Consider the following 20,510-nt stretch of genomic DNA (forward strand, 5'->3'; position numbering starts at 1 on the left):
CCCTAGCCCTCCATAGAATGGACACATCTTGTTAGTCTTACACCAAAACCCATTCCATCTAGCCCACTCTCTACTAGTTACTACAGTATATACCTTCCATAATGGACAGTTTCCCACCATTTCTCCTCGTGGCCTGATTTACATGGGCATCCTGAGGCAATGCAGCAATTGCCTCATATATAATGACAAACAAACTAATACAACATGTGAGAGCTGTATCTATACTATGAATTTGGAATCAGTTCTCTCACATAACAACAAACCAGATATCAAACATGTTGTCAACACACACACTTCACCTCTTGCACATAAGCTCACAACACATAGACCAACATATGCAGAGGTACTCGCTAGAAACCTACCTAAAGACTAGACACCTCCCAAACACAAACCTACTGCGCACAGTGCAGACCCAACAGAATCCACTACACATAATAATACATGCAACAGTGTCTCAGCCAATGAGCCCCTAAGGCAAACCACCTCAAAGCCAAATGCCTTGCTCATAAGCAAATAAATACCGAGATGCACAGATGTCCCTCTCACCAGGCTGGACAAGGAGAAGGTCACGGTCAGCTGCCTGTCAGGTGCCAGGGTCTGTCAGATCGCACATGTATTCAAGTTCTCAACAACAACACGTACTGTTATGACTCTATCATAGTCAATGTCACAGTGAATCACTGGAGATGTACCTCACTGTACTATATGAAAAGACACATGACTGAGCTCTAAGGTTATCTGTACCAGGCAGGTATGTCCCTAGCCATAAGCAACATTCCACCTTCACCCAGAATGATGCTTCAATATAAACAAAACATGATTGACTTCAACAATTGGCTTAGCTTCTGGTGTCAACCCAGGGGAATCAAGTGCTGTAAATCTGGGAAAATATGGTCGACAGACCAGGCTGCTTTGCCACAGATGGTCTTCACCTGTTGGCTCTTGGTTTTCAATTACTGGCAAAGGTACCCCATAGTGGCCTTTGTAGGCAATGTCAGAACAACTAAATACCCAACATAAAATAATTCACCATAGACAAATTGAAGCTTATGCTGCTTAATGCAAGTACTGTAAATCAGAAACTGCACTCACTGGAGGTACTCCTTACCTTGAAAGATGCAGATATCTGTGCAGTCACAGAGACATGGTTCAAGGCTGCAAGGCTACAATGCCTTCCACACATTCAGACATCAAAACAAGTGTGAGAGAACCAAAGGTGGAGGTGTATCTTAAAGACAAATACATCTCAAGACTGTTCAAGCAATATGACTCCGTAGCACTACTCCAAGTCCAGCTAACTGTAGGTAAAACCCCCTTCCATATCACTGTTAGCTACAGGTTCCCACCATGAACCATGAGTACCACTCTGACTATTGGACCCACTTGAGTCACTCACTATACAGAAATACACCTTGGTTGTAGGTGGTTTCAACTATATTTCCATCAATTGGGATTCACATATGAGCACAAACATGCTTGCCCTAAGGTTCTTGGACTTTGTTAGTACACAAGCTCTGTAACAGATAGTCTGCACCCTGTCAAGGATTTGAATGTCCTAGACTTAGTACTCACCAACATAGGGGGTCTCTGCACTAATCCCTTTGTTTTCCCCCACTGGTCAGGTTGGAACAGAATTCAGCCTCATTCAAATTCATGATCATACCTGACACCCCCTCAAGAGCAGAATGGATGAAACATTTCTCCAAAGCAAACTGTAGTCTCCTAAGTGATGCCATAAATAGTTGCAAACCCCCATCTACCACTGTCAACAATGACTGCTATACAGAGGTGTACACAAATGGCCTGTATAAACACCTATACAAATGTATAGACTTGGCTGTACCTGAAAGTATCAAAACAAGGTCCTCACAGAAAATCAAGCCACTCTGGTGGGCATCAAACATAAATAGGTTATAAAACAAGAGGAAGAACGTAATGTCTAAGAATAAGAGGGAACTCACTTAGCAATGAGAGACATCCTCCATAACTTGAACAAGCAAATTAGATATCTTGTAAAGTCCTCTAAACCAAGTATGAAGCTACACTAACATCCCTGGCTATAGATAATCAGGAGGCATTCTTTAGCTACATCAGAAATCTAAAAAGGAAGGCCCAGTTTTGTGCCGAAATAGTAGTGGATGGCAATACTCATACTGACTCTGAGGACAATAACCCCCTACCAGACAGTTTGGGGTAAACTTAACCGCCCCCATCCCCACCAGACATACTCCAAAGTATACCTGTCACCAGTCCTCTGCTTAGTATTACCAAAGAGCAGTTCATAACCACACTCTCCATGGCCAAAAACACAGTCTCTGTGGGACTGAATACCATCCCAGGCTGCTACTAAATGCTCTGAAACAGGACCTAGGGGAATCAATTGGCACTTTATTCAACCACAGTGTAAGTACTAGATTTGTCCCAGCAGAGTGGAACACAGCAACAGTAATTCCCTTGCACAAAAGGGGTCTGTTAACCAACCCCGAGAACTGTAGACCTCCAGGCTTAACCAGCCATATCTGCCAGGCCAAGGAGAGAATAATCATGGACCTTGCCAACAAAGACATAGGTGATTTCAAACTGTTGACCCAACCCAATTGGCTTTATTGAGGGTAGATTATGCTTATTAAATCCTGGAGGACTTTTTCAAGAATATCAAAAAAGCCCTAGATGAAGGCAAACCACTTCATACAGCCTATCATGACTTATTCAAGGCTTTTAACACAATCCTCCACTCAGGCATCATTGATAAACTCACACAGTTGGGAATTGGGGTCATCATTGATAAACTCACACAGTTGGGAATTGGGGGCTTGAATGGAGAGATGATAATTCAGCAAGCAAAAGAGAGTAGTATTGCTGAAATTGAATTCTTCCTCTTGTCTTGGTGAGTACCTTCACAAGGTGGACCCTGATTTTTACAAAATCTCACCAAGATGACACTATTATATAGACTGTATTTATATAGCATATATCATAGACAGAAGTAGGTTAAAAAATAAAAAAGATAGCTGAGTGCACAAGACCCAGAATAAAAAAGTGCCCAATCCCGGTAGAGGCACTGGTGCCAGGACTGGAAAAAATGACAGTATTGAATCCTCAAGACATGGAAGGATTCCTACAATGGGGCTAGGCCAGGCCATGGGGGAAAACTTGCCTCCTTGTTGTAAAAGGAAGTAACAGTCCACAGAATCACAAAATACTGATAGGCCAAATAAGAGCCATAAAGATGACAGAGTGGACTATTGAGGATAAGAAAGAAATTATGTAGTGTTACTATTATGCAAGAAGACCAGAATTTCCAGTCAGTAGATATACACAAAGAAGAAGAATACACAGAGAGAAATTAGAGGAAAGAAAAATACTTCCCCAAGAAAAACTGACAGAAGCTTCAAATAAAAATTTGTGTTCATTAATGCAACAGTTTTATGAAAAACATTATAACGGCAAAGAAACCTTTGTTTGTTTGGAAAAAGAAGCAACTGAGAAAATGTGAAAATATAAAGAGCAAAATCTAGAGACTTTTGAAAGGTATAAAAAAGAAATATGGACAGGAGAAAGAAAGAGAGATCTGATCTGGTGCAATGTTTATACAAAGGAGAAAGCCAAATTAATCAATATAAAAACTGGCAGCCCCAAAGATATCTGAAGGAAATACAGACAAAGCCATCCAGATATAGAAAATTTCTCAATAAAAAATAAGATCATAAAGAGGGAATATAGAACAGAAGATTAATAAAGTAGAAGTTAAAAAAATAGAAGCTGAAGTTATGGAATACTTACAAAGTGAAGGATTTAGTGTAGAAAGTTTAACACAGGTTATATCACGGTATGATGGAGCAACACATCCACAAAGTAAGGAGAAACAGGAGGATCAGGAGGCATCTGAAGAAGAAATATGGACATGGGAAAGAAAAGGAGATTTAATATCTTGTAATATTTATACAAAGGAGAAAGTAAAAATAAACAAAACAAAAAGAGCAGCACCAAAGATATTTGTAGAGAAATATAGGCAAAGGCATCCAGACATGGAAAATTTTACAAAAAATAAGAAAACAAAAAGGAAATGTAGAAAAGAGGATTAGTAATGGAGAAGTTAAAGAAATATTAACTGAGGTTATGGATTTACCTGCAAAGTGAAGGATTTAGTGCAGAAAATCTAACTCAGAAAACATCACTGCAGGATAGAGAAATGGATCCCCAAATTAAGGCAAAGCCAGTGGAGTGGGAAACGTGATCAGTTACCAGATGAAGATACTTTGGAGCCTTTCATATGAAACCAGTCCAAATGTCCAGTTGGAGTTGCACAGCAAGAGGAGGAACAGGAAACTGCAGCAACTCTGACGCAGCCAATGTGGTGGGGTGATAGGCCAGTGAGTTCCATATGAAAGAGAAATGGATGACACAGGATGAAACCAAAGAGAATGTGGCACAGGATCATGCTGTGGAACTACCTATAGAATGCCTACAGGAAATGGAGAACAAAGAATATGCCTCCAGTTTGCAGGAAAATGACCTGAGAAGAGTTGCTTGACTTAACACAGACGGATAGGCATATTAAGATCAGTGAAAGAAACAGATTACAAAAAGTAAATAAAGTCCAAAAAGTTAGAAGTTTGATAAAACAAATGAGCACAGTAATTAGGACTGTACACAAAAATTCATGCAATATAACAGAAGTGAATAGGATGTATTACTGTGCAGCTAAATTAATTACAGATAAAGTCTTACCATAAAAGTGCACAGTAGTAAGGGAAAAGAAGATGAGAAATTGAATGCCATCATGGAAGTATCGAACAGAGAAAACTATAAAGCAATTAAGATGAGTGTCACTGTTAGAAGAGTATAGAAGAGGGAACAGATCAACAAAAATACTCAGAAAGACATAATAAAAGCAATGCACAGTATCAGAAGAGATCAGGATCTATCATGCAGTATCACAACTGATAAACTAAAAATATCAGCACAAGCAGGAAAAACGTATGAGATATGCAGATAAATATAAAGAAAAAGTACAAAATACGCAATTTAGTGATGAACTCCCCCCCAAAAAAAAAAGTTTTATAGAGAAGTGGAAAACAAGGGAAAAGGAATCAAAACACCACCAAGAAAAGAAGAAATAGATACATTTCGGAGAAATACTAATGAAGAGCCTGTGAAACATAATAAAGATGGTGAATGGATAGAAGAAGTAAAAGAAAGAATAAGACGTTCAGATGTACAGGATATGAAATGGGATGAGATAACGTCCAGAGAGACTGAAACAAAGTTAAGAAAAGCACCTAAATGGAAAACCCCAGGTCTAGATGCACTACCCAACTTCTGGTTAAAAGCATTTACATCTTTACGTGAAGATTTAGCCATGAGTAAAAACTATTTATATGCACTCCCTAAGCAGACACCAGCCTGGCTAACAACAGGAAAAACAATGCTCTTCCTTAAGAGTGACCTGAAAAGTATCCTAAAAACTATAAACCAATAACTTGCCTTCAGATGACATATAAACTATAAACAGAAATTGATGCTGACAGAGATTATAGTCATTAGAAGAAAACTCAATCATGGCAATAGAACAAAAGAGTGATAAAAGAAAGTCATATGGAACAAAAGATCATTTGATCTTATATAAAGTCATAATGGTGAGTAAAAAAGGGAAGACTCCAAGTATGACATTGATAAACTATAAAAAAAGCATTTGACAGTATCCCACATTCATGAATATAAGACTGCTTAACTGATTGATTACATTACAGCGACCATAAAACAGTGGCAAACCACTCTAAAGTTAAGCCATGATAAAGGACAAATTATTATTCCAGTGATAAAAATTCAAAGGGGGATATTCCAGGGTGACTGTCTTTCACCACTACTGTTTGTCTTGCCCTTAACCCATTAAGTTGTCTACATAACAGATTAGGTAATAGCTATAATTTGGCTTCCAGAAAACAACAAAGTGTAAAGACTTCTCATCTTCTTTTTGTAGATGATCTAAAACTGTATAGTTCAGCAGATGAGAAACTAAAAGCACAACTGTAAGTGGTCATAACATTTTCATATGATATAAGAATGTCATTTGGTCTTGATAAATGTGCGAAAGCATCCTTTAAAGAAAAAACGCTGCAGCACCAAGAAAACATCAGTTTGGGACAGGAATGTGATATAAAAGAACTTAAGCAAGATGGAGTGTATAAATATTTGGGAACTGATGAAAGATCAACAATAAAACATGAAAGAAAGTCCAAGCTATAAACCAATTTGCTCTTCCTGTCCTAAATTACAGTTTTGGAGTGACTAACTGGCTCCAAAAGGTGTTGTATAGTTTGGACAGGAAAACAAGAAGGATGCTTCATGCTCATCAAATAATTTATAAAAATCATTGCATACCAAGACTGTATATTCCCCATTCTGAAGGAAGTATGGGCCTCCTTGAAACTGATTACATGTATAGATCTACAATAGTGTGACTGCATACATATCTGCTGACCTCACAAGGCCCAAACTTAGTAAAAGTTTTGAAACATGAGGAGAACAAGTCTAAGATGAATTCCCTGCTTAGTTTAGCAGCAGAATATGAATGTCATGTGGGAATGGAAATCAAATCAGTAGATAAAAATCAGGTAGCAACTGAATGTGCCAAAAAAAAAGAAAGAATACAAGTTAAAGGATCAGACAAGAAGGAAAGAAATGTGGAAAATGCATAAATGTAGTTGCAAGTATAGGAAACTCTTGTTTCATGTTGATCAGGATCGAATACAGGAATGGTTAAGGACAGGTGAATTTAAACCAAAAGACGAATGGTTAATATTGGTAGATGAAGACAGTGGACTACACAAATGTTGTTATACAAAGTCCATTGAACATGTAGGAGAAACAGACAAATGCAGGATTTGTAAAACAGAACTGGAAACAGTTGCACATCTTGTTTCTGGTTGTGATATAATAATGGCAGAAGGACTGTATACTTAAAGGCATAATAATGCTAACAAATTACTACTGATAGTCACCAAGTTTGACAACAGCTATGGAGATTCCCTATAGTCAGTCAAACTTGCCAAAATATGGAATGATTTACCACAAAATATACTTAACACTAACAATACTCACAAGTTCAAACAACTTCTTAAAGAGCACTTTAATAACGCTTGGCTCTGCTTATGTTCTAAACCTGATGAGCCAATTACCTAACTCTTCCTCCTCTACTAAAGGTACCTTCTACTTGGCTCTGTCCCCTAACCCCACCCATTTAGCCTCCCTCTTCTACCCCTCTGCTGCCTTGTCACACGTTGTTACCTGCCAAACTATTGCATTTCCTTGTCACATCCTTTTATCTGCCTATCTACTACAATTGCGTTTGCCTTCAAAGTGTAGAAAGTTTATTAATTTCACTGTGCTTATCTACTCTCAAAGGTTATGATTGATATTTTTTCTATTTTCTTCTATTTTCTATTTTTTACAATGTTGTGCATTAACTGATGCCTAGGTGTCTTTATGTACTTTTTCTCATGTGCACAAACTATGTAGTCAATATTGATTTGCTATGTTTACATTATATTTTTGTGCAGCTTTTCTACCCAGGCCTCTGCTGAAAATAGGCCTTGCAAACCCAGTGGACTCTCCTGGTAAACAAATGGAAATAATAAATAAATAAATAAATAAATAAATAAATAAATATAGCAAGACTTGTGCATTGGGGATTATGCAAACATAATATTGAAGTAGCTGAAAATCACTGGAAACATGAACCACAAAGCTTCATAGAAAATGATGAAGTTTATATCACATGGGACCATCCCATTGCCAACAGTTAAAAAAATAAATGCAATAAAACCAAATATAGTAATCCATGAAAAGAAGACAAAAGTAGGATTATTGAATTCACTACACCCACTGACTACAGTGACTTACATACAGGGAGACACAAAGTCATAAAGTACCAGGATTTGCAGGCAGAAATGACAGCAGTCTGGAAGAAAGATACCCAGACAGTTTCAGTAGTAGTAGGACCAATGGACCTTATAAAAAATAATTTACAATTGTACTTAGATATGTTACGAATGCATGTAACTCCATATGAATTACAGAAGGAGTCATTACTGGGCACATTGTAGGTGCTGCAAAGAGCACTTATGGCTAACATAAAAGATAGAAACAATACTAATTTCATGAACTTTAAGTATATCTTGACTTAGGAATGGGGCCCATTCCCATCATGGTATTACAAACCCAAAAGACTGGAGAACTTAAAGCTGGGAATTAACCCATATGTCACTAGATGGGTGGCCCACTGGGTCACAGACAGAACACATACAGTCAAAGTTGGAGAGTCCACCACTAGCAGCAGACCAGCTACCACTGATGTACCACAAGGATCTGTGTTGGGCTCCCTACTGTTTGGAATGTATTTCTCAGATGGCCAAGGGAAAATAGATGGCCTAGTACTTACCATGTTTGCCACTGACTGCAAACTGGGTGCAATCATTGAGTCCCCCAACAATGCTGGCATATTACAAAAAAACCTTACACAGACATATGATTGGTACCAAAGCCACAGGCTCAAAATAAATGCAAAATAATGCTTTATCATCTGTTTTGGCCTGGAGAAGCACATTTACATTACAGTATTAACAGTACAGGCTGATAGCAACATTAACTCCGATCACCATGTGTCCACTGTGGTAAGGAAGGCCTTCTATGTTACACATCTTATAAGTAAGGGGATTCCATCCAGAGCTAAGGATGTTATTACTCCTCTGTACTCATCCCTCATCAGACCACTAATAGAGTAAAATGCTCTCTTCTGTATGTACTTCACCAGACACCTGCACAGCTGGAAAGACCTCAGAGGTTTCTCAACAAGACAATTCAGGTCCTGCATCACAGGACCTGCATGGACAGACTGAAGGCCCTGTCAGTGTACTCTGTATCTTATAGGCTGCTGAGGGGTGACTTGTGCCTGGCCTACAGAGCAGACTCAGTCCATTCCCTAATAGAAATGCTGCACATCTGCAAGTCGCATGCGAGAAGATTCACTCACTCTAGGGATCTTAACCTGCAGCATTAGCAGGACATGCTGGAGAGACAAATATGTCTCCCAGAGATTGCCACTCCTCTGGAAAAAACTCTAAATTCACATAAAACAGAACTTCTCAATAACCCTATCTAAGCATAACTTAGACAACTGGATGTGAGACAGTAAATTTACCATGGGTGTGTCACCCATGTCCCTCTTGAATAAGGGCAGTTGGTGCTGATCATACACTTGTGCTGCAAATATAGACCATACAAGTTGGTCAGTAAGTAAACAATGCTATAACATGGGTAGGCATTTAAACATGCTAGAGCCAATAGCCTAGTAACCTCCTATGAGCCTAAGGTGACATCTGCCTGGGCTGCAGGCTAGTGTCAGATTCTGCCTGCTAAGATGGTTGTATATGCAATAATCTGATATAGCTGATTACATCAGCTTTGTCTGTTGAGCATGTGGTGGTACATCAGCATTGTCTGTTGAGCATATGGTGATGACACTGTCTCACATGCTGGTGTAAAAGTATCTCTGTAATGTCAAGTGATGGTTCACTCACACCCTTGACTATAGTGAGAACAGAACCCCTACCTGTCTAAGTACACAGACTACAAAACACAGTACTATATGCACGTGCCACAGCACAGGTCTGACTTTTACATGTCTGCAGGTCAGCTTACAGTGGATGATATCAACAGTGCATGCTGGAGAGAAGAAGGTGGGAAGCCTGCCTTAAACTGATGTGTAGGCAGGTGTAGGTATCAAAATACTGGAAAGCCATGCCTTGGAGAGGTAACTGTAAGATAGCACTTCTCCTCTGCTGAATAGAGATACACACACAAAGCTGACTGCAGTGAGAACAGAAACCCTACCTATATAAGTACATAGACTACAAAATGCAGTACTCTATGCAAGCACCATGGCACAAATCTGACTTGTATATGTCCGCAGGTCAACTTATAGTGGGTAACATCAGCAGTGCATGATGGAGAGAAGAAGGTGGGAAGCTGCCTTAAATGGATGTTTAGGCAGGTGCAAGTATCAAAATACTGTCACTTTAGGAGGTTTGGGTGGGAACTGCAGGATACACACTTGCTCTTCCAGCTGGACAAACACACATACACAGTTAACTGCAGTGAGAACAAACCCCTAGCTAAGTACAAAGACTTTAGAACACAGTACTCTAGTCAAGTGCCATGGTACAAGTCAGACTTTTACATGTCTGCAGGTCCACTTATAGTGTATGACATTAGCACTGCATGTTGGAGAGAAGAAGGTGGGTGGCCTGCCTAAAACGGATGTTTAGGCAGGTGCAAGTATCAAAATACTGTAAATTTATGTGACTGGGGTGTAAATGCAGGATACATACTTGCTCTTCTGGCTGGACACACACACACACATTTGACTGCAGTGAGAACAGAAACCCTACAGACTACAGAACTCACTACTTTACACAAGCACTGTGACACAAGTCTGACTTTTACATGGCTGCAGGTTAACTGATGGTAGATGACATCAGCAGGCCATGTGGGGAACAACAGGTTAGGCCTGCATAGGCATATAGATTCAAAGGTTCATATGAGGCTAGTAGCCTAACTGTAGAGTGTGTTCTAGATGTGTAGAACCCTAGCTGTGTAAAAACACAAGTACCCTTATTGAGCATAGTTGGATGTTTCAGTTTAGCAGACCAAGGTTGTCAGCACCACCAGTTGTCCCTGTCCTTGAGGGAGCATACAACATTATATACTATACTTTGTAGTGTGGTTGATATATGTGTGTAAAAATACTGAGCCCCCAGGGTTGTACTGGTTGTGTGTGTGTGTGTGGGGGTAACACATGTATGTATTGTGTCTATATGACATATACTTAAAATGTACCCTGAATTTGCCATGTTTCCACATGTAGTTTTATGTCATACAATGAAAATGGACAATAAATACCAGTTAAGAAATACATGCAGTTCCATAGCACAGTGAGCAGTGGATTTTCATAATGGTTAACAAAGTGTACACACATATGTGCCATGCCTGTTTATTTATTAGTAAGTGATGCACAATTGCTAGCCACATTGCTGACATCAATAAAAATAATACCATATGACATATAATGTATTCAAGCCAAGGACCATGTGTACGACAGTCCTACATTTACACATGTTGCCACAAGAATGTTGAGGAAACAGTTGTCTATGTTGCACTTCATTGCTGTAAACTGCAATGTCACAGCAGTAAACTAAATGTTGCACACTCTGTACTAGAACACAGTACCATCTGTACTCCAGGCTGAATTTTCTTGATGGCCAAGGGCATTAATTGAATGTATCTGGTTACTGTTTTTGACCATCTGCTTTAGAGGTGGTCCACTGCACTTTGTGCAATCCTGATAAACACAGCCATTATCCACTTACACTATTTGCACTATGGGGTGCATCACACAAAAAGTGCAATAAATAGCAAGAGGAATAAGAAAGAAAGCCTTAGTAATGGACACATATAAGTAAAATACATGTCTGCTGTCACATGTTAAGGTACTTTCTGTATAAATCCACCACTATTTACTTCATTACTGCACCAAGTTAAGATATATAAGGATATGATTTAATATAATTACAGAATAGATTCAGGACTTATCTTGCAAATGCAGCAGCTGAGACAATTTTATTTCACTCCTAGGATTTCCTTGTGTCTACTCCCTTGGTATTAAAGTACGCAGAAAAAACAAAATGTAGGCTATATGGATGCTTTACAGCATGTTGAATAGCTCTATGGTACTGAAAATCACCTGTGTATGCTGTAATTAGCAGCTATGAGAAAACATCTGTTACTTTACTGAATATATGGACTCTGTTAGTACCCATTAGTGAACAGTGTGCGCATACACACCTCTGTAAGCACCAAAGCTGTGTGGACCGATGCTGAAATAAGATGAACATAAGGGATCTTATTACTTTTGTTCTGTAATGTTGTGCAAACATGCAGCTCAAAAAGAAGTGGGAGGGTTGCAGACCCGGTAGTAGAATGCAGAACCTTGCCACAGGAATAGTTATGTGACAAGCACCAAGAAACCTGCCATTTATTGCTCAATTTCCCATTGTTGGACTAAGCACTGCATTGCACAAACAAGGACAGAAATTAAAAAATAAATCTGAACTTAAAGCAGACAGAGACTATACATTTTAACAAACAATAAAGAAGTTGAAACAAAACTTGTGAATTATGCACTGCTTACATGCACTTTTATAATTCACAGCCCTACATGTACACTTCTGTAAGTGTAACCTGACACACCTCCCTGATGTCATCATTTGCTGTTGGCATGCATTCAGCATGAACATTGTGAACGTTCCTACACAAAGTTAACATCCCTTCATGGTTACAAATTTTTAGGATTTAGCAATTCTTATGAGTTTTGACCTAATTTGCATCTTCACTGTGCTGACAGCCCTAAATCTACATGGTTGGTAACCGTGTAGGCAGGAAATCTAAAGGGGACCCCAATGTTGTACAGTCAAGGGAGGTTATTACTCAGTTATTAAGCTGTACAGAAAAATACAGATTTTTGATTCTATGTTTCATGGGGTTTAAACTTTTAGCTGTCTACATTAGTTATGAGTACATTGTTCATTTGGGGGTGGGGGTGCAAAACTGCATTTATGTCATGGCACTTAAGGAATTGTTGCTATCATTAATACAATTTTCTAGCATCCACCATGTCTGATAAATAATGTGTGTGGGGTTACATGTTATGGTCTGTTCTGTATAAATGCACAGACATTTAATTGCACTTGTTTCCATGTAGACTCTTTTGTGTGGCTGTATTAGGAAAATGTTTGAGTACATGAGCAACACAAGCACAGAGTCTACATGGTTACTTTACATATTGTTGCATTGCTCCACCATGTTGATTTTCTTCATTAGCATACAATTCAACTACTTATGCTGTAATTTGCATACCACAGAAGTGTCTTTGGTAGTCAAATAAAGAGTATTATAAAATGGCTGTGCATTATAGCTGCCAGAATGACATCTAGTTACAATGATGTTGTGGTAGAATTAGCTGCAATAGCAGATATGTTCTTTGCTTGTGGCTATCCACCCCAATTGGTAAAAGACACAAAGACATATGTGCAGACCCAGTGGGGTAAAAAATGCAAACCCCTTTTGGAGATAGATTTAGAATAAAATAAAGAGTACTTTACAGAAGAGTTTGGAAAGGCTTTGGTCTTAGAATATGTTCCACAATCTCAGGAAATTAAGAATATAATTTTAAAGAATTGGAATATACTAAAAGTGAATTCTGAAATGTATAAAACACGAGGAGGTAATCCAAAGCTTGTTTATAAAGCAGGCCTTAATTTAAACAGGGGTTTGAAAGAGGAACACAAATGGTAGGGTCAAACAATTCTGGCATGAATGGTACCACACAGTGTGGCAGATGTGGGCAATGTTCTTATATTTTGTTGAAAGATAATGTAATTTTAGAAAATAGTTTAAATCAAGTGTAAGGTTTGAAAAAGGCAATTATGATTCTACAGGAATGGTGTACCTTGCTAAATGTATGGGGTGCCTGGCATTCTATGTAGGGGAAACAGAAAGACACTTTATGAAAAGAATATACAAACATTTTTACCAGATAAGCAAGGCAAACTCAAATAATGCACTATACAAACATTCTTTGGTTTGTCCACATTTTACCAAATTTAACTTTGGCATATTAGAGAGAGTTCAGCAAATCCCAGGGGTGAAGATTTGAGCTCTAAACATGAAGTAGCAGAAGTAGAATGGCAATTGAGGCTACAAGCATCACACACCCCAGGATTAAATAAGAGTATTTTAATGCAGTCAGTATCAAATGATAGATCAACTTTACAATATATAAGTAAGTTGTTTTTTTTTAATAAAACAGTTGCAAAGATAATAATGTAAAATTTTGCTTGGCTTTGCTGCTTTAAGAGTATTTTATGATGTCTCTCTCTCTCTCTCTCTCTCTCTTTTGGCTTTTCCCGGTTAGGGGTCACCACAGCGGATCACCTTGTCCGCTCATGATTGGCAGTGGAGTTTTTACGGTGTTGAGTTGCCAGCCCAGCGCCCAACCTTCCACAGAAGGCACACACATGCACGCATGCCTAGGGCCAATTTTAGTGTGTCCAATCTACTTGCAGCATGTCTTTGGGGATGTGGGAGGAAACTAGAGCACCCGGAGGAAACCCACACGACCACAGGGAGAACATGCCAACTCCACACAGAAGACACCCCAATCAAAGATCGAACCACAGAGCCTCTTGCTGTGAGGTGACAGCTCTAACTGCTGCACCACTGCAGCCGTCCTATTTAAATTAATGTTGGTTTGTTTTATATAAAAATGGAATGTTCAGTCTGGAACAGTGAATTCTGAAAAAAAGTACTAATATTAAACAGGACAAAAGTGCTTAATTCTGTGGTTTTTATTTTAATAAAGTACTATGTTTTTAAGTCCAAATGATACACTGCAAGCGGTATGTTTTTGGTTGTTATTTTTTTTTTCAAATATCGCTATTATCTCTGTTTTGAATTTCATCTAATATAAGTCCACTTGCAGACATGCAAAAGTCAAACTTTTGCCATGGCTCTTGCGTAAAGTCCTGAGTTCTCTAGTCTGTGTACTACTCAATCTCCTAAATTGACAGATTTGTTTATACTTGCATCTGCCTACACATCCATTTCAGGCAGGCCTCCCATCTTCTTCTATCCAATATGCACTGCTGATGTCATCCACTATAAGCTGACCTGCAGACATGTAAAAATCATATTTGTGCCATGGTACTTGCATAGAGTACTGTATTTTAGAGTCTGTGTACTTAGATAGCTAGTGGTTCTGTTCTCACTGCAGTCCACTATGTGTGTGTGTGTGTGTGTGTGTGTGTGTGTGTGTGTGTGTGTGTGTGTGTGTGTGTGTGTGTGTGTGTGTGTGTGTGTGTGTGTGTGTGTGTGTGTGTGTGTGTGTGTGTCTAGCCAGAACAGCAAGTGTGTATTCTGCAGTCACCACCCCAGTCCCATAAATTGGCAGTATTTTTATACTTGCACCTCTTGTGTAAAGTACTGAGTTCTCTAGTCTGTGTACTGCCCAATCTCCTAAGTTTACAGTTTTTTGATACTTGCACCTGCCTACACATGCATTTCAGGCAGGCCTCCCACCTTCTTCTTTACAACATGCACTGCTGATGTCATCCAGTATAAGCTGACTTGCAGCAATGTAAAATTCAGAATTGTGCCATGGTGCTTGTGTCAAATACTGTGTTCTATAGTCTTAGATAGGCCGTGGCACTTTTCCTACTGCAGACAACTGGGTGTGCGTTTATCTCTACTCAGCAGGGTAGGTGTGCTACCTGCAGTTCATTCTCCAATGGCATGGCTTGCCAATCTTTTGATTGTTGCACAAGCCTAGACATTCATTTCATGCAGCCCTCCAAACCTCTTGTCTCCCACATGGCCTGCTGATGTCATCCACTATGAGTTGACCTGCAGATATGTAAAAGTCATACTTATGCCATGGTGCTTGGGTAAAGTACTTTGTTTTATAGTTTGTGTACTTATATAGGTAGGAGTTATGTTCTCACTGCAGTCAACTTATGTGTTTGTGTGTGTCTCTTCTTAGCAGAGTAGATGTGCTAGTGGCATGGCTTGTCAGTATTTTGATAAGTGCACCTGCCTACAGATCCAATTCAGGCAGGCCTCCCACCTTCTTCTCTCCAACATGTGCTGCTGAAGTCATCCACTATAGGCTGACCTGCATCAATGTAAAAGTCAGACTTGTGCCATATCACTTGCATAAAGTACTGTGCTCTATAGTCTGTGTACTTGATAGGTACTGGCTCTGTTCACATCACAGTCAACTGTGTTGTTTGTGTGTGTGTGTTTGTGTGTGTGTGTGTGTGTGTGTGTGTGTGTGTGTGTGTGTGTGTGTGTGTGTGTGTGTGTGTGTGTGTGTGTGTGTGTGAGCTGTTATTTGATATTACAGTGGACCTTTTATACCAACATGTGGGACACTATCACCTCATGCTCAACAGACAATGCTGATGTCATTGACTATATCAGATTATCGCATATGCAGTCATCCCAGCAGGACAGGATCAGACATTGGCCTGCAGCCCAGATAGACGTTGCCTTAGGTTCATAGGTTCATAAGAGGTTACTAGGCTATTGAGACTAGGGCATTTATAAGACTAGCCATGCTACAACTTTGTTTCCTTGTTGACCAAGTTGTATGGTCTATATTTGCAGCATGAGTCTATGATCAGCACCAACAGCCCTTATCCAAGAGGGACATAGCTGACAACCCTGGGGTAAATGTATGGTCTCATATCCAGTTGTCTAAGTTACACTTAAATAGGGTAATTGAGGACCTCTGTTTTACGTGAATTGGGACTTTGTTCGTGAGGAGTGGCAACCTCTGGGAGACATATCTGTCTCTCTAGCATGTCCTTTTAATGTCACAGGCTAGGTTAAGATCCCTAGAGCAAGTGCATTTGTGTCATATGCAACTTGTGGATGTGCAGTATTTCCATTAGGGCAGGGTCCGAGACTGCTGTGTAGGCCAGGCACAAGTCACCTCTCAGCAGCATATAAGATACAGAGTACAGTGACAGGGCCTTCAGTCTGTCCATGTAAGTCATGTGTTGAAAGCCCTGAATTTTCTTGGTGAGAAACCTCTGAGGTCTCCTCAGCTGCTGCATGTGTCTGGTCAGGTACCTACAGAAGGGAGCATTGTACTCTACTAGTCGTCTGATGAGGACTGAGTACAGGGGAGCTATAACATCCTTAGCTCTGAATGCAATGCCCTTATTTATGAGATGTGTAGCATAGAAAAACTTCCTTACTGCTGTGGACACATGGTGATCAAAGTTAAGGTTGATATCAACCTGTGTTCCCAAGTCTCTCACCACAGGGTTTGAGCTAAGGTGGTACTGTTAATATTGTAATGTGCAGGGCCTTCCCCTTTGCCGAAAGGAATGATAATGCATTATTTTGCATTTAGTTTAACACATTCACTCCAATGGAGCTCAGGAAGTTTGTACTGTAGCTTCCAATAGGTTGAGGCTAAGTCTTTTGACAGAATCAAATTATGTCCTCACATTTCCAACATATATTCATATCTATAGAACTATAAGGGTTATTAAAGAAGTATAAATGGCAAACTCTTCAGCACAAACTATTTTTATAGTGGTAGTATTCTTTAGTTTCAGGTCTTAAACTGACTTTTATACATCACAGTAAACACAGTAACTATTACATTTGTAATATTTTGTAAACAACTTACAATATCTCAGCAGCCACTCAGGTTACATACATACTGTTAGCAACATTTTATTCATCTAGCTGAGAGTTTTCATATGAGGCTAAGGAATTCTGTCTGTGTTACTTGGTTGTTGAGATATTTAGAAAAATGTGAAAATTATATCTATATAAATTAATATCATAAAAACAACAGTTAATATTTATTTGCCTGCACTAGACAGAGATCAAATATTAATGCAGTTGAGTTTGGTATTGTGTAATCTTTAAAACTGTGTACATAGTATGGGTTTGGAATTATTGATGCAAAGATGAACAAGCAATATTTGATGCCTAGAGGCGTCATTAGGAGTTAACTGCAGATGCACCTGGAGGCATCACTTGGATGTAATGAATTACGTTTGTGGCTTTGGCACCAATCATTTCTCTGTGAAAGCCCTTTTTTAATATGTCAACATTGTTGGAGGACTCAATGACTGCACCCAATTTGCAGTCATCAGCAACCATGGCAAGCCACAGGCCATCTATTTTCTCCTGGACTTCTGAGAAATAGATTCCAAAGAATAGGGGTCCCAGCACAGATCCTTGTAGTACACCAGTCTACTGGTAGAGGTGGAATCCCCAACTTTGACTGTATGTGTTCTTTTGGTGAGCCTGTTGGCTACCCATCTAGTGACATTTATGTATTTATTTATTTATTCATTATTTGTTGACTGGGAAATTCTGACTAGGACTGAGCCTATTTTCAGGGAGGCCCAGGGAGAAATGCTCCAGACACTTGTCTATGGAATGTGGGAGGAAACTGGAGTACCACTAGGAAACCCACATGAATGCAGGAAAGACATGCAGATATGCAGATGCTACACAAAAGGCACCCCAGCCAAGAATTGAACTGGAGAACCTCTTGCTGTGAGGTAACTATGTTAACTGCTGCACTACTGTGCCAACCTAATATGGGTTAATTCCCTAGCTGTGTGAATTTCTCAATTATGCCTGAGTTGTGGATTATGTCAGAAGCCTTGGCTATGCCATAATAGGCTGTATGTACTGTTTTGCCTTCATCCAGGGCTTTGGTGACATTCTCAAAGAAGTCCACCAGGTTTAATAAGCATGGTCTACCCTTAATGAATCTGAATTGGGTTGGGTCAAGAGTTTGAAGGTCACCTATGTCTTTGTTAATAAGGTCCATGATGATTCTTTCCATGGCCTTGCAGGTAATGCTGGTTATGCCTAGTTCCCAGGGTTGGTTGATGGACCCCTTTTGTGCAAGGTAACTACTGTTGGTCTTTACCACTCTGCTGAGACAAAGCCAGTATTTAGAATGTGGTTGATGACAGTGCCAAGTAGTTCTGCTAAGTCATGTTTTTGACCATTTAGTAGGCAGACTGGGATGTTTCATGGTCTCATAAAGACTGTGTTTTTGGCCATGGACAGTGTGGTCATGACCCGCTCTTTGGAAATACTAGGTAGAGGATTGGTGACAGGTATGCTTTGGGGTATGTCTAGTGAAGACAAGAGGAGAGGTTTGTGCCAAATCTGTCTGCTAGCAAGTTGGCGATGTCCTCACAGTCAGTATGAATGATACCATCCACTACTAGCTCTGGACAAAACTGGACCTTCCCTTTTAGATTTTTGACTTAACTAAAGATTGACTTGTAGTTATCCTTATCTAGGGATGCTACAGTAGTTTAGCTTCTTAATTGGCTTTAGATGACTGTAAAATATCTAATTTCTATTTTTCAAGCTGTGGAGGGTATCCTTCCTCTGCTGAGTCAGGTCTCTCTTGTTCTTAGATGTTAGTTTCTTCCACTTGTTGTATAACCTGTTTATTCTTGATGCCCACCAGGGTAGCTTGTTTTTCAGGTACAGCCAAGTCTATACATTTTTATAGGTGTTTATACATGGGACTTGTGTACACCTCTGTATAAAAGTCATTGTTGACAGTGGTAGCAAGGAGTTTGCAACCATTTATGGCATTGCTTTGGAGGCTATATTTTGCTTTGGAGAAAATGTTCATCCTTTTTGCTCTTGAGGGGTGTCAGGTATGATTGTTAATTCAAATGAGACTGAATTCTGATCAGACTTACCAGGGATGGCAACACACAGGGGGTAGCACAGAGATCCCATATGTTGGCGAATATTAAGTCTGGGACATTCCAGCCCCTTGTGGCAGTGCAGATGTATCCGTTACAGAGCATTTGTATTACCAAAGTCTAGGAAACTTAGGGTGAGCGTGTTTATGACCATATATGATTCCCAGTTGATGGAATGATAGCTAAAATCACACATGAAAAAGGTGTTTGGCAATATAGTGAGTAACTCAAGTAGGTCCATGTAGGCAGAATGGTTCTGTGGTTCATGGTGGGGGACCTATAGCTAACAATGATATGGAAAGGGGTTTTACCTAGAGTTAGTTGGAATTGGAGTGTCTCTAGAAAATTGTACTGTTTGACCAGTTTGAGGTATATTTTTCTTTAATGAAGATGGATACATCTCCACCTTTGGTTCTTTTATGTTTGTTTTGAGGTCTGGACATGTGGAAGGCATTGAAACCTCATCTGTGACCTTGAGCCATGTCTCTGTGACTGCACAGAAATTGAACTCTTCCAAGGTAATGAGTGCTTAGAGTGAGTGCAGTTTCTGATTTAGACTCCTTGCATTAAGCAGCATAACCTTGCATTTGTCTGTAGTGGATTTTTTTTTTTTACATCAGAAATTTAGTTCTTCTGACATTGTCTAGAAAAGGCACTATGGAAGAAGCAAGTACCTTTGCTAGTAATCAAAATCCAAGAGTCAACAGGTGAAAACCATCTCTGGCAAGCAGCATAGTCTGTCAACCATATCTTCCCAAGCTGACAAATACTAGATCCCTCTGGATTGACACCAGAAGCTAAGCCAGTTGTTGAAGTCAATCATGTTTTTTTTTTACATTGAGGCATCATCCTTGGAAATGCTAGAATGCTGATTAGGGCTAGGGACATACCTGCAAGGGACACATAAGCTGAGAGCTCAGTCATGTCTCTCTTCATATAGTTCAGTGAGGTACATTTCAAGTCATTCACTCCAACATGGACTATGAAAGAGTCATAATGGTACTTGCTGTTAAGAGACTTGAGTGTGTGTGTGATCTAATGGATCCTGGCACCTGATAGGCAGCTGAATGCAACTTTGTCCAGCCTTGTGATTGGGGGACCGTCTCTGTGACTCACTATAGCATC

This window comes from Protopterus annectens, chromosome 4.part0, assembly GCF_019279795.1.
Source record: "Protopterus annectens isolate FY-2018-M chromosome 4.part0, PAN1.0, whole genome shotgun sequence".
NCBI lineage: Eukaryota > Metazoa > Chordata > Ceratodontiformes > Protopteridae > Protopterus > Protopterus annectens.